The following is a 15719-nucleotide window of genomic DNA, read 5'->3' as shown; positions in this document are numbered from 1 at the left end:
CATAGATTCTTGATGTATGCTCTGTTTGATAGGTAGGAAATGAGGCTACTTGCTTATAAGCTCAACCAATGTCTTGAAAGATGCAGCAGAACTGGACGGATAACCACCCTCAAAGATGCCTCTCAAGGCAATTGCTCGATTGCGAACTTCTCCATCATCCATCAGCAGGTTAATTCCTTGATTTATATCAAACTTCTTCAGCATTTCTGATTCATCGTCTATACCAGGAATCATGTAGCCAACATTATGATACTTGACCACCAACTTGGCATTGTAAAATTGGTCCCCCCTGATCGGCCAGGCCAAAAATGGGATGCCGCAAGCGATTGCCTCCACCGTCGAATTCCACCCACAGTGCGACAAAAATCCTCCCGTCGAGGGATGACTGAGTATTGATAGCTGTGGTGCCCATCCCTTTATGATAAGGCCTCTATTCCCAACTCTTTCTTCCAAGCCATGGGGCTGATACCCTTCTTTAGAATCTGATTTAGAGACGAGGGAAGCCGCGGCGGCTGCCGTTGTCGAGGAAGATGGAGACACCGAAGTAGGTGTGTGTCATGGGTGTGGGTGGCACAAGATCTATGTCTAGGTGTGTGCGTCATATTTCGAGAGAAGGGACGGTGAAAGTAGTTTGTCGGTGGTGGTGCTGAGAGCGGCGGTGACTCCGTCGGAAAAAAAAGGGGCGACCGAAGAATGAAATAGAGGGAGAGATGTGGCTATTGTCGGCGGCAGTAGCTTACGACTGCTGACCATCCCGCATACAAAGAATGAGTGTATTGACGAGGCTGGCGACTATGACTGATTTTGTGATTGCTAGAATTCAAAAGAGAGAGGCAGGGGAATTGGGGAACTAAGATTTTCAGGTGAGATAACGTCGCTTGATACACGGACGGCGACAACTGGCTTGAGCATGCTTGTGTTGATTGTCATGGAGTGAGATGAGGGAGGCATAGCGGCGGTAAGGGAACGTTTGTTGTCTATAGGAGAAGAGAAATTAAGAAAGGAGACGTTGGGTGAGCCCAACATATTAAAGGGAAAAGAAAAAATAATTTTTGGAAGCAATTGTAACTACCGCTAAGCCTCCCGATAAATTTGCATACTAATCGACACCCTAGCATATTAAATGCGACCAACGTTTCTATAAAATTATTTTTACCCGAATAGGGACAACCTTCAGATTGTACCTATTTTCTACCGCACTTGAATAGATCCAACTTATTTGATATTTTGATTACTCCTAAAATAGATAATGAATCATAATATTTCCCAACATCAATACTAAAAATAATAATAAAAAAAAAAAAATCGTTAGATTAAGCGACCTCTATCGGTTATCATTCATTTCCTCACTTTCAGCTGCTGAAATTCGTTACTTTTCGTTAGTGTTCCTCAAATTCATTCTTAAATCACGTTTCCAACTCCAGATGTTTCCCGGTTCGGCGGATTGTACTTGTTGATCGGGTAAGCTGTTCCACTTTTTGTGGTTTTTAGCTTCTGAGCAATTTTCGAAATTCGATTTTCGGCTTGTTTTAATTATTTGCTTCGATTCTCTCTCTCAATAGTTTCTTTTGCAACTCTGAGCTAATTTTACCTTTCTCCTGACTTGCTTCTTTATTATTTTTCCTCCCAAAGAGTATATATGTCAAGGTAAATTATTGTTCCCATTCTACAATTTCAGGTTTCTATATGGAGTATTAGCGCATGTATTTGTTGATTAGGTTGATTCGGTATTCATTCTCTGGGTTTTTGGTTTCTGAATAGTTGAGTATTGTTTATCAGCATTAGTCATTACCTTATATTATGCTGTTGCTTTTAGCCATTTTCATTTTAATCGCTTATGCTTATCAAGTCGGTTTGTTTATCAATCGATGTGCATTTTGGAGCTTGATTTACTTCGAATTAGTAAGCTATAGTTTTAGCCATCTTTCACGGTTTCTTTCAGCAACACTCTAACTTTCGTTTGTTTCTTTATTGTGTGTGGAATATTTGGTTGGTTTTTGAAAGAAAGAATTATGAACTTTTATTTAGGAATAATGAAATATCTATTACATTAGTATGCTCATTTTATGTGTGCAGACAAACTTGTTTAGCTAATTATGATAGCTGCGTTCCTGACATGCATATGGAAAATTCTTCAAACTATTACAATTCTTTTTGAAGAAAACTTGGAAAATAGTCGATAATCCTTGCTTCCTTCTGCCTCTTTATATAGAGGTTGGAGACCTCTTCACACTTTCGCGTTATTGGCCTCTGCTCTTCATGTAAAGTGAGGTCCATATATTTAGTTATTGCTATCGATTATAACTTTTTCACGCTCATGGTCCTGCTTTTACTTTCTTGCGAATGAAAGACCCAATTGCTAGTACATGCTGGGCTCTCCCAGCTTGAAGTTACATGACTTGTGGAAATTTACTTTTTTGTTGGCACTCTTGACGTTCTTTTCATTGGAGCCTTGTTGTCTCCGACTTTCACTCTGTCCATTTTTAGCTGGACAATGTCTGTACGAATCTCGATCTCTAATTCTCTATGTCAAATGTCTGATGAGCCATGTTACAGTATTTTAAGTAACTTCTGTTTATCGATATTTTTAGTAGATCAGTGTCGCATTAGCTATCTACTTCTTTTCACACCGTGATCCCCTAGTTTTTTCTTGGTGTCTCTTATTTTCTCTAGATCAAAGCTGATATGGTTTCCTCAATATCGCAGATGGATTCATGCTGCTCTAGTAATAGGTGCTACTACAACATATATATTTTTACTGTGAGGTAAGAATTTGCATTTTACTTTGTTTACAGCAATTCCAAAGTATTGTGACGATGAAGTGCAGTCTGTTGATAAGATGCTTTCCCTCCAACTAATAAGTCGGGGGGATCGAGTCACGTAGAAGATTAGAGTATGAGTGTGTTTTTCTTTCTTTGGATAATAACAATTTTTTTATTTAAAAAAAAAAAAAAGCAATTCCAAGGTTTTGTATGTAGAATTTGAAGCAAACTGGACAAACTCAATCAAACAATATATAAAATGTGTAGAACTTGCTACACTTGATGAACTACATTTGGGGCCATCTATGGCATCCCCGGACCACATAAATGCCCGAGTGTTAGCGTGTCAATAAAAAAACACGTGCAACACCCGGTTTGTTCACACAAACCATAAAAAAGTATAATCACTCCATAGATTCTTGATGTATGCTCTGTTTGATAGGTAGGAAATGAGGCTACTTGCTTATAAGCTCAACCAATGTCTTGAAAGATGCAGCAGAACTGGACGGATAACCACCCTCAAAGATGCCTCTCAAGGCAATTGCTCGATTGCGAACTTCTCCATCATCCATCAGCAGGTTAATTCCTTGATTTATATCAAACTTCTTCACCATTTCTGATTCATCGTCTATACCAGCAATCATGTGGCCAACATTATGATACTTGACCACCAACTTGGCATTGTAAAATTGGTCCCCCCTGATCGGCCAGGCCAAAAATGGGATGCCGCAAGCGATTGCCTCCACCGTCGAATTCCACCCACAGTGCGACAACATTCCTCCCGTTGAGGGATGACTGAGTATTGATAGCTGTGGTGCCCATCCCTTTATGATAAGGCCTCTATTCCCAACTCTTTCTTCCAAGCCATGGGGCTGATACCCTTCTTCTTTAGATTCTGACATGGCTCTGCCGCCAGAAATGCTGACAGGCGGGCCGGGCTGTCCAGCTCCCGGCTTGATGACCCATATAAATGATTTGTCCGTCTCCGCCAATGCCTCTGCCAACTGATCAAACTCTTCCAGAGATGGACCAACCGCAGTACCAAATGACACATATATGACAGAATGACGTGGCTTCGAATCGAGCCATTGGATCACCTCATCTTCTGTGTAGTTCGTTTCACGGTTCAGCCTACTATCCCTATCATGAACAACCGAACCGATTGATTTCCAGAATGTCTCCGGCAATAATGGACCCACGCCGAAAACAGGCTTCTCCACTTGGCCCGTAAGGTACTTGAGAAATGGTGCTTCAAGACCATCACAAGTGTTGATTAACACAGCAGTAGAGCCTTCAGTCTCATCCATCCAGCGTGTGGACTCTCTGGGCCCCCTGCCTCCACCTCCATCTCTATCTCCACCTCTACCTCCACATCTACCTCCACCTCCACCTCCACCTCCACCTCTATGTCCTCTACTTCCATCTCCACCTCCATCTCCACCTCCACCTCTATGTCCTCTACTTCCATCTCCACCTCTATGTCCTCTACCTCTAGGTCCTCTACCTCCTCTAGGTCCTCTACCTCCGCCATGCTCATGCCGCCGGCGATCCTGTCTCTTCGTATCCGAATAGCTCAGGGCCATGCTCTCTGGCAGCCCAGGTAGTTTTTGGGCCTGGTCGGGCCCGATATTTTCTACGTGAACTTTCCATGCAGCATACTCCATAGCAGCTGAGCAAGCGCCAGAAGTGAAGAAGGACACAATGGGAATGTTTGCTTTCTTGAAAATGTCTTTGGTCCAGCTCATCATCACGTCCATCACCACGAATGCAGGCCGGACCTTCTCGTACCTTTCAGAGAGGAATGATTCGATCCCCTGTGCCAGCTGGTGGTGGTGGTGGAGGCCCGGTTTGGTACCCGGTCTAGACCAATCTCCATCGGAAGCATCCGGTGGCAGTGTCGTCTCCGGCGGAGGGGACGAAGACGATGATTCGATTTGGACGATTTCGACTGAAGGGTGGTGGGGGAGATCGGAAGGAATGGAGGAGGAGAGATGAGAAGGGATGATGAAGATTGAGTTGCAGTTGTGAGAGGATAAGTGTTTGCAGAGCTCAGCACATGGAAAGAGATGGCCTTGTCCGAAAAATGGCAGCACCAATATATCTGTTGTTGCACTTGCACCTTCCATTTCTTGCTTAATTTTCCTATTCTTTACAATTCTTGACTGCTATATATATATGTTCTTCTCTACACACGCGTACGTGTTTGCGTGTGTGGACGCGATACAGCATGACAAATGTGTAAACATTCTTGACTTGGAGGTTAAGTAAATAGGTTGATGAAAACCAAGATGAGTGATGGAAGAAAAGAATAGGATGTATTTGTCAACGAGATTTAATGAAGTAGTCAAAAGTAACGTGTTGGTTTGAAAGATACGTGTGGGCCTTACCGAAATAATAAATGTATTCGCAAACTTGGCGTAGTGCCCAAACATCTTCATGCCTAAAACATGATTTTTTTTTTTTTTTTATCACAACTAATTATAGGCTACACCACTCTATCAATTTTATTCTTTAATTACTCTTATTTTTAATAATCGTATTCAAAAGTAGGGAACCATGCTTAGTGAAATGGGAAAAGTATTTTTAAGTTCGTTCTCATCTAGCCCATATCACACCATACATTGCACTAATATTACCAAAAATATTGTAAAAGTGTTCGGAATTAACGAATTTGTAGCATATGTTCTTCGGAACGATGAACTAGTGGTAGTATGGGTTTCTTTCTATTAACATTTTTATAATTAAGTGTCTTTTATAAGTTTGAACCTGTTATATTTACTCCTTTCATCTCAACTTTTAGTATACAACTGACAGGGGCACAAGTTTTAATAAAGTGATTAGGTGTGTTGTGAGTGGAATAAGAGTCTCATCTTTTATGTAAGTTTAAAATAATTAAAGTGGACTAATGACCCCACCTACTTGGCTACTTTTACTAAAAATAATACTCCCTCCGTCCACGAAATGAGTACCCATTTGTGGACGGCACGGGTTTTAAGAAATGTATGGAGTGTAGTGTGAATAGTTTAAGGTTTTCACTTTTTGAGTGTATTAATTAAAGATATGTGTGGGGTACACTTGCTAAAAAGGGAAATGTGTACTCATTTCGTGGACGGACGAAAAAGGAAATATGGGTACTCATTCGTGGACAGAGGGAGTAATGAATACTAAATTATGGGACGTGTTGGGATCGGGTCGAAAAACGCAGCGGAAATAATTTTTTTCGAAATTATAAATGAAATAACTATTATTTCATTCCAACGGCATTAACGACTTCACGTTAACATGATGAGAGAGCGAGAAAAGAACCTCATACCTTTTCGCACTCCGGTTGATGTCGGGATTAGAAGCAATCGGTTGCTCGCAGGGATCCAAGCGTATTCCCTCTATCAAGTCCATACTTTAGCGACCGTGTCAAGCGATTAGTTCTTCGCTAGCAAAACTAAGCACTCTTGTGTTCTAGAGAAATGAGAGAGAGAGACGGAGCAGAGAGAGCGTGAGTGGAAAACAATGCAGAAGACATTTTTTAACTCTTGCAGAAACGATCCCAATTAACGCAATAATTAACTCACTTAATTATGGAATTAATATCTTTCTGCGGTTACGTCTGCTGGACAGCCGCCTCTTTTCTTCTTCTCCAATTCGGAGAGTATCCGGATATCTTATATCCGGATACAGTTATATATATCCATATATATATATATAAATCTGATTTTACTAGATTTAAAATTAATCTAATTAACTTAATCTCTAACTAAATTAATCCAATTAATTTAATATAGAACCAAACTTGTTAATCTGGTTACATTCAATAAAACTAATTTAATTGAATATCTAAATTAACTCATTAATTTAGAACAAGTCTCAATTTAATTAATCGAATTAATTAATTGGATTTAACTATTAAATCGATTCAATCTGACACGTTCTACTAAATTGTGTGTGACCCTCTTAGGTTCACGACTAGCACTAGTAACAGGCTTGTAACACATTACAACTTAATTAATTTATCTGATAAATTAATTCACTTGAAATTAACTATTTAATTTCAAGAACCTATAAACCATGGGAACATCTAGCAACTAGCATGACCATCTAGCACTATGTGAAACAACGAGTAAACCTATTTTGATTATGAATCGTCATACACATACGGTCCTTCTATCATCTAATTTCCCAATTGGATATTGAGTATGGAATTAAATCGAAAACTCAAAATAATCCAATAATCATATTTTCAATTAATTCAATAACTCTTAAATGAATCATAATTCATTAATCCCTGGCCAAGGTCTTCAAGTTACGAACAATGAAAACTATAGAAAATTCTCTTGTCTCACAAGTAATATATTCTTTATTGACCACTCATTAATCTCCATATAAGTTCATATTTCATCCAACATAAAATCTTTAGTGATTGACTAGCAATCATAAAATATATCAAAATGAAATAGAACTAATACAAGATTACTATGGTGTCTCTAGTCAAAGGACTAATCGTATACTATCATAATATAGTAATTCTTATTTCGATAAAACAAATTCCATATAAGAATTTCTATCGGGTCAGTTCTGTGTACTTGTTCTCCAACAAGCACCCACATATATACACTTACGTCAACTACGTTAATGTTGATGAAACGCAACATTCTCATCTTATGAGTATGTATCGTATGTGCGAGCTATTTCCAACAATTCAATATCCTTTTCTTGAATAGTTATTTCACTCGGAACTATTTTAAGACCAAAGATTTAAAGACATATTTCATAATCACCATCATATGCGTGATCATATCTTATAACTCTTTATGGTCTAAGGACTTTATCTAAATCGCATAAGTTATTAAAAACAAATACATTAGATAAGTAAATGCCTTTATTAATATAAATTCCAATGAGATTGAATTTACATATAAATGAAAATGACCAATCTAATTGGTGCGCCGGGTGTAACTCTTTCAGGACGATCAAAAAAGGAAAGTTTAACGCTAAAAATTGGGACGAAGATAGTAGTTTATTAATCTTGTGTGATTTGTAGATTATTGCAGAAAAACGTGAGTTACTTGGTGCGCACCGAAATTGCTATTGCGGGCTTCTATAAACTAAAAAAAAAAAAGGACTTTGCTTGCCATATACCCTGACATATGTTTCTTAGTTTCTAATTCAGTGAGGATTGCGCTTTTAGCAATTACGCAAGTTAAGTAGTATTAATTTTGTAATTAAAAGATAGTAACGCGGTAGAGGCATGGGATAGCCTGACATGATTTAATCTATACTATATTAAAAATAGAGTTTTCAATTTCAAATTGATTTCAAATCAATTTCAAAATTGAGTGACAATTTTGTAGTTAGAATAAAATTGAAGGTTTATTTATAAGTTATACATCCTTTTTCTTTTTCTTTAACTTCTTATTTTTCTATTTTATTTCTTTTTTAAAATTGTGAAATTCGACTAATTATAAAATATTCGATATGCATATCAAATTAAATATCATGACAAGAGCTTTAATTTTATATATGTTATGTAAATATTGGATTTTAAATATAAAAATTATATTTATTTAAAAATTAAAACTTAAGAAAATTCTCTCTCCTCACTCCTTTTTTTTTCAATAAATCTATTTTTTTCAATTATCTTTTAACTTATATTGTTTTCTTTTTTCACAATATCATTTTTTTATTAATATGAATTATTCTTTATTATTTTTACATTAAACTAAATATATTTATCTTAAATTATTTTTAATTAAATTTACATTTTTTATATAATAATAAAATGATAATCAATTTTATGTATAATAAAATATAAAAATATTTTTCGTGCATTGCACGAGTGCAAATGGTAGTTATGAGTTAATGTTCAATCTCCAAATTAAATATTGTTTGGCATATAAGAAGTAGGAACGTAGATAGATTAAACTAAGTGTGAGTAAAGTATCTGCATACAATTAGTCTATAGCTGAGGGGTCAGTTAGCAAATATGCAAGAGTTAAGGGAGTTCAGTTTTAGGTTGATAAAATTAGTTAAAACACTCTGGCCGAATTCGCGGCTCTCGCCAGAGAAACGGCTTCCGCTCTGGCGCACTTGATTCCTCTAGCTTTGAGTTCTCTGGACTTGATTCCTGTGGACTTGATTTCTCTGGCATTGATTTCGCTGGCTTTGACTTTTCTTCCCTCTGACTTAGAAGCCAGCGCACAGCTCAACCGTCTCAGCTGCTATTTCTTTTCTTTAAATACCTAGGTTAGTTGTTGAGTTGTTGCTTAAGAATTTCCATTACTGTAAACTAGTTGAGAGTGAGGATACATAGCAATCTTGATAGATTTGTAGGCTATACACTTCTTCTAGTGTTGAGAGTTCTTGTAATTGTAAAGTTCTTGAGTGTTCATAGTGAAATAGAGTGGATCGTTTCTTCTCCATGGATGTAGGATTGGAAAATCCGAACCATGTAAATCTTGTTTGTGTTCATTTCTTTTCTGTTCTTGCTGCGTTGATCATCTTTCAAGCAATTCCACAACAAGTGGCACCGTCTGTGGGAAACGGAAGATCGACGCACACCAACTGTTCGAGATTTGAATCGGAGGAAATCTGAATCGGAGGAGTTCTTGATCGGTGGAGGAATCACCATTCTTTTCACTACTACGACGTGCTGAGTCTCAAGTCTGAAGATCTACCAAATGTCGATTGCTAAATTCGACACCGAGAAATTCACAGGGAAGAATGATTTCTCCCTGTGGAGAATGAAGATGAGGGCCGTTCTCATTCAACAGGGCCTTGATGATGTTCTGACCACAGAGAAGGCACCTAAAGAAGGAGATGGGAAGGTGAAGTTTGCTGAAATGCAAAAGAAGGCTCATAGCACTATCATCCTACATCTGGGAGATAAAGTGCTGAGAGAGGTGTCAAAAGAAGACACTGCAGCTGCAGTATGGGCTAAACTGGAGAGCCTCTACATGACTAAGTCTCTGGCAAATCGGCTCTTCTTGAAGAAGAGGCTGTATTCCTTTAGAGTTTCAGAGGAGAAGAATCTATCTGATCAACTGGATGAATTCAATAAAGCCGTTGATGATTTGGCTGATATTGATGTAAAGCTAGAAGATGAAGACAAGGCAATCCAGCTCCTTAGTGCCCTGCCCAAATCCTATGACAACATGAGGGATGCCATGCTGTATGGGAGGGAGACTGCTATCTCCCTGGATGAAGTCATGAATGCCTTGAAATCTAGGGAGTTGCAAAAGGCATCTGATGGCAGGCAAGAAACCGCAAGTGAAAGCCTCAATGTCAAAGCAAAGTCCAACAAAGGAAAATTCAAGAAGCCTTTTAATGAAAAGAAGGGAGGATCAGGAAAGAAGGAGGATGATGAGAAGGAAAACAAGAAATGCCACTACTGCAAGAAGCCAGGGCATATCAAGAAAGATTGCTACAGCTGGAAAAGAAAACAAGCTCAAAAAGGCTCATCAGACACTGCAGACCTTGCTGAAAATTTCCAAGAAGCTGAAGCTTTAAACATCACATCTTCTAAAACTGAGAATAATTGGATATTAGATTCAGGGTGTTCTTTCCATATGTGTCCTAACTTGAATTGGTTTGTTGATTTGCAGATGAAGGACTTGGGATTTGTAGTTTTGGGAAACAACCAAGTCTGCCCTGTCAAAGGCATTGGTGCAATCAAGTTAAAGCTACATGATAACTCTGTAAGGCTCCTAACTGAAGTTAGATATATTCCTAGTCTAAAAAGGACTTTGATATCCCTTGGATCACTACAAATGAAAGGCTATGAGTTTAAATCATGTGTTAATGATATATATGTCTTAAAGGAAGATAAAATTGTTTTGAAAGGAACCAGAAAACAGACTTTGTATCATTTAGTTGCTGAAACTATTGTTGGTGAGTCTGAAATTGCCTCCACTTGTGATATTGAATTGTGATATTGAATTGTGGCATGAAAGACTTGGGCATGTTAGTGAAAAAGGATTAATTGAACTAAAGAAACATGGTATCTTGAGTTTATCTGATGATGCAAAACTGAACAATTGTGATGCATGTGAATTAAGTAAAAGCAAGAAACTTCCATATCCTGTTGGCAAACATGTCTCATCTGCACCACTTCAATATGTTCATTGTGATCTGTGGGGTCCATCCAAAACCACCACTATAGGTGGAGGAGTATATTTCATGTCTCTAATAGATGATTTCTCTAGGAAAGTCTGGGTTTACATTTTAAAACACAAGTCTGATGCCTTTGATAAATTTGTTGAGTGGTGTAGTGCTGTTGAGAATGAAAAGGGATGTAAGTTGAAATGCTTAAGGACTGACAATGGCTTAGAATTCACCTCTGAAAAATTTCAAGAATATTGTAAAGATAGGGGAATTAAAAGACATAAATCAGTACCTGGAAATCCCCAACAGAATGGGGTTGTAGAGAGAATGAATAGAGAGAGTTAGGTGTATGCTCTCTAGCTCAGGTTTGCCACCTAAATTTTGGGGAGAAGCAGTCACCACTGCTGCTTATCTTATAAATAGATGCCCTTCTAGTGCTATTGATTTTAAAACTCCTGAAGAACTGTGGACTGGTAGGGCTGCTAATTACTCAAACTTGAGAAAATTTGGATGCTTAGCATATATGCATGTTAGGCAGGATAAGTTGGAACCCCGAGCAGTGAGATGTGTTATGGTGGGTTATCCAACAGGGGTTAAAGGGTACAGACTCTGGTGCATAGAATCTGGAAAGGGAAAACTCCTAGTCAGTAGAGATGTAGTGTTTAAAGAAAACATGATGCCTCTTAAGGAGCAATCTACTACTGAGTATACTGGTAGAGGAGTTGAAGTAAACACTGATAAAACTAGTGATAACACTCCTATTAATGATGTAGTGTCTAGAGTATCAGAAGTGACAGGTATAAAACAGGAAGAAGATGATCAACAAAAGGCTAATACTGAGGACCTCAGTGAGTATCATCTAGCTAGAGACAGAGCTAGAAGAGTAATCAAACCTCCAGCCAGATACTCTGAAGCAGATCAAGTTAGCTTTGCTTTCTCAGTAGCTGAAGAGGTAAATTACAGAGAGCCTAAGTCCTATAAAGAAGCAATTCATTGCTCTGAAAGCAAGCAATGGATCAAAGCTATGGAGGAGAAAATAGAGTCTTTATTGAAAAATAAGACTTGGATCTTGGTTGACAGACCTAAGAACCAGAAATGTGTAACATGTAGATGGTTATACAAGAAAAAGGTGGAGGTTCATAATGGTGCAGAGATCATCAGGTATAAAGCCAGGTTAGTTGCTAGAGGTTTCTCTCAGCAAGAAGGTATAGATTTTAATGAAATTTTCTCTCCTGTTGTCAAACACTGTTCTATTAGACTTATACTTGCTCTAACTGCACACCGAGATTTAGAATTGCAACAGATGGATGTTAAAACAGCTTTTCTAAATGGTGAGTTAGAAGAAACTATATTCATGAATCAACCAGAGGGATTTGAAGTAGCTGGCTGTGAAGGTCAGGTATGTCTCTTGAAAAGTCTTTGTATGGACTGAAGCAAAGTCCAAGACAGTGGAATAAAAGGTTTGATGAATTCATGATAAGTATAGGTTTCAAGAGAACATTGCATGATAGATGTGTATACTTGAAAGAAGTTGCTAAGTCTGTGATTGTTTACTTACTCTTGTATGTTGATGATATGCTTATTGCTAGTAGTTCTAGTACTGAAATTGATAAAGTAAAGCAATCACTGGGTGCTGAATTTGATATGAAAGATCTAGGGACTGCTAGAAGAATTCTTGGTATGGATATCAAGAGAGATAGGAAAAATATGAAACTTATGCTTGTTCAATCTGATTACTTGAAGAAAGTATTGTTAAAATTCAATATGAATGAAGCAAAAGTTGCTTAGATTCCTATAGCTCAACATGTTAAGCTGTCTAGTAGTCAATGTCCTGTTACTAGTGAAGAGCTTAAAGACATGAGTGTTATTCCTTATGCAAATGTGGTAGGAAGCATCATGTATTCTATGCTTTGTACTCGACCTGATTTGGCTCATGCTGTTAGTCTTGTAAGTAGATTTATGGCAAATCCAGGAAAACCACATTGGCTTGCATTAAAAGGAGTTTTAAGATATCTTAAAGCTACTATGAATAAAGGAATTGTATTTCAAGGTGGAGCTACTGATTTAAATCAAGCTCTAGTTGGCTTTACTGATTCTGATTATGCAGGAAGTATAGATACAAGGAAGTCCCAATCTGGATATGTATTTACACTTTATGGAACAGCAGTGAGCTGGAAATCTACATTACAATCTGTAGTAGCTCTTTCCACTACAGAAGCTGAATTCATGGCTGTCACAGAAGCAGTGAAAGAAGGTATATGGCTAAGAGGTATGCTATCTGAGTTAGGTATTAATCAACATGTAGTCTCTATTCTTTGTGATAATCAAAGTGCAATTCACCTTGTTAAACATCAATCTTTTCATGAGAGGTCTAAACATATAGATGTTAGATTTCATTTTTTTAGGGATTTAGTTGACAAAGGTGAAGTTATAATAGAGAAAGTGTCAACTGATGATAATGCTTCAGATATGCTTACCAAATCTTTACCAACTGTTAAGTTCCAAAAGTGTTGTTCTTTGATTGGTATGAGCTCTCTTGAGGAGAGCAAGTTTTATGTCTAATCTGTGCAGGTACATGCAGGTAACTCAACGTATTCTAATTGTATTAGATAAGGTGGAGAATTGTGAGTAAAGTATCTGCATACAATTAGTCTATAGCTGAGGGGTCAGTTAGCAAATATGCAAGAGTTAAGGGAGTTCAGTTTTAGGTTGATAAAATTAGTTAAAACACTCTGGCCGAATTCGCGGCTCTCGCCAGAGAAACGACTTCCGCTCTGGCGCACTTGATTCCTCTAGCTTTGAGTTCTCTGGACTTGATTCCTGTGGACTTGATTTCTCTGGCATTGATTTCGCTGGCTTTGACTTTTCTCCCCTCTGACTTAGAAGCCAGCGCACAGCTCAACCGTCTCAGCTGCTATTTCTTTTCTTTAAATACCTAGGTTAGTTGTTGAGTTGTTGCTTAAGAATTTCCATTACTGTAAACTAGTTGAGAGTGAGGATACATAGCAATCTTGATAGATTTGTAGGCTATACACTTCTTCTAGTGTTGAGAGTTCTCAATTGTAATTGTAAAGTTCTTGAGTGTTCATAGTGAAATAGAGTGGATCGTTTCTTCTCCGTGGATGTAGGATTGAAAAATCCGAACCACGTAAATCTTGTTTGTGTTCATTTCTTTTCTGTTCTTGCTGCGTTGATCATATTTCAAGCAATTCCACAACACTAAGAAAAGAGTTGAATAATTGCAACATAGTTGGTTCTTACTAGGCCCCCAAAGATTGTATTGAATCCAGAATTTAAGAAATCATGTGACCAAGATAATCTATTTCTACTTGTTCCCTTTATTCGCATCTTCAGCGGCACCTTCCAACTTCCATCTCTAATTTTTTATCCACATCATTATAGATACATTATATCCAATTTTTATATCCAACAATAATTCCACAAACTCAAGTTTTGGTTAACGTCATTAGAGCATCCACAACAGATCTCTCAAAAGTAATCTTAACTTTAAATTTGAGCTAAAATAATAAAAAGTGAGATAAAATGATCATTCAACAGATCACCTATATTAAGTTGGGTCCACAAAAAAATTTACACTCCCCTCAAATTTAATCCTAAATTTACACCCCTTTAAATCTAATCCTAAATTTATAAAATAGATAATGAAAAATAGGAGAGCTGCAGTGTACAATTGTAAAATAGGGGTTAAAAATAATTTAGGGAAGACTTTAGGAGTATTTTTAGGAGTAAAATTTTGAGAGATCTGCTGTGAATGCTCTTAGTGATCGATCCTACTGTTAACTCACTTTCAATTCACTCAATATATTTCTCTTTAAAAAAATCTGTCTCAATATTTATTTATAGTTTAGGGGTTTTTGCAAATAAAATCACGAACAATTTTGAATTTGTAATTTTAACGCGACTTTTGATGTGTGGCGAATTAAATCACCACCTTTTTAATTTTTACAATTTTGTCCCCTCAATTTTTTCCGGCGATCGGAGTGATGAGTTGAAGCTTATGTGGATTATTTTGCCACATAATTAATTGTTGAGTAAGACTAAATATTGCTGACTAAGATTATAACACCATTACTCGGATCCACTTCCAAAAGCTTCTCAGAAGCAAATCCGGCTAACCAATTTGTGGTAATTCATCAAGAATCACGTGCCAAAGGCTGACAATAAAATCTGAAGAAGCTATAATGGAAAATCTTAGACTAAAACAATAAGGTTACGTTTATTTTGATAGATAAATTTATCCATGAAAAAGGATGGATAACAAAAATTTATGTCTTTAAATGTCTATTTTCTTTTCCAACATTTGACACTAAAATATTTTTCTTTCCTTATTTTCACTTCAATGATGGATAATATTATCCACTAAAAAATGGTAGGATAATATTATACATCATTGAAGTGAAAATGGTGAACTTATCTTTTGTGTCAAATGTTGGAAAAGAAAAGAGACATCTAAAGGCATAAATTTTAGTTATCAATCATTTTCTATGGATAAATTTATCCATCAAAGTAAACACAGCCCAAGTGATAACCGTAGCAGCAAACCAATTTGTTTAGATACTATCACAAAATCAGCCTTAGATATCCAATGACTTAGTAAAATATCCAATTCCAAGAATAGTTCAAGAGCACGACGAGAATTGCCATTCACAGCAAGATTGAACTCCAGATTTGGCATTTCACTGAAGAGTTTCCTCGTTGCAACTAAATCACCAGATTTGGTAATTGCAATAACCATCATGTTCCAAGAAGACATGCAGCAGCTTCTCCTATAAATTTCACAAAAAAAAAAAAAAAAACTCAATAAATTTCTCCATACTCTTCTCTAATGAAAGATTCACACCC

At 37.1% G+C, this 15719-nt stretch overlaps 1 long non-coding RNA gene across 1 annotated transcript; it reads left to right on the top strand.

Annotated features, from left to right (window-relative positions):
- The first annotated feature begins 1121 nt into the window (after positions 1 to 1121).
- Positions 1122 to 5049, top strand: LOC130987057 (uncharacterized). Its single transcript, XR_009089558.1, has 3 exons — positions 1122 to 1461; positions 2707 to 2765; positions 3205 to 5049. It is a non-coding gene; the product is annotated as an uncharacterized LOC130987057 (long non-coding RNA).
- Positions 5050 to 15719: the final 10670 nt, after the last annotated feature.

The sequence above is a fragment of the Salvia miltiorrhiza genome, chromosome 5 (assembly GCF_028751815.1).
Source record: "Salvia miltiorrhiza cultivar Shanhuang (shh) chromosome 5, IMPLAD_Smil_shh, whole genome shotgun sequence".
Lineage (NCBI taxonomy): Eukaryota > Viridiplantae > Streptophyta > Magnoliopsida > Lamiales > Lamiaceae > Salvia > Salvia miltiorrhiza.
Note: the sequence above shows the minus strand (reverse complement) of the source record. Positions and strands in the feature narration are given on the sequence as shown.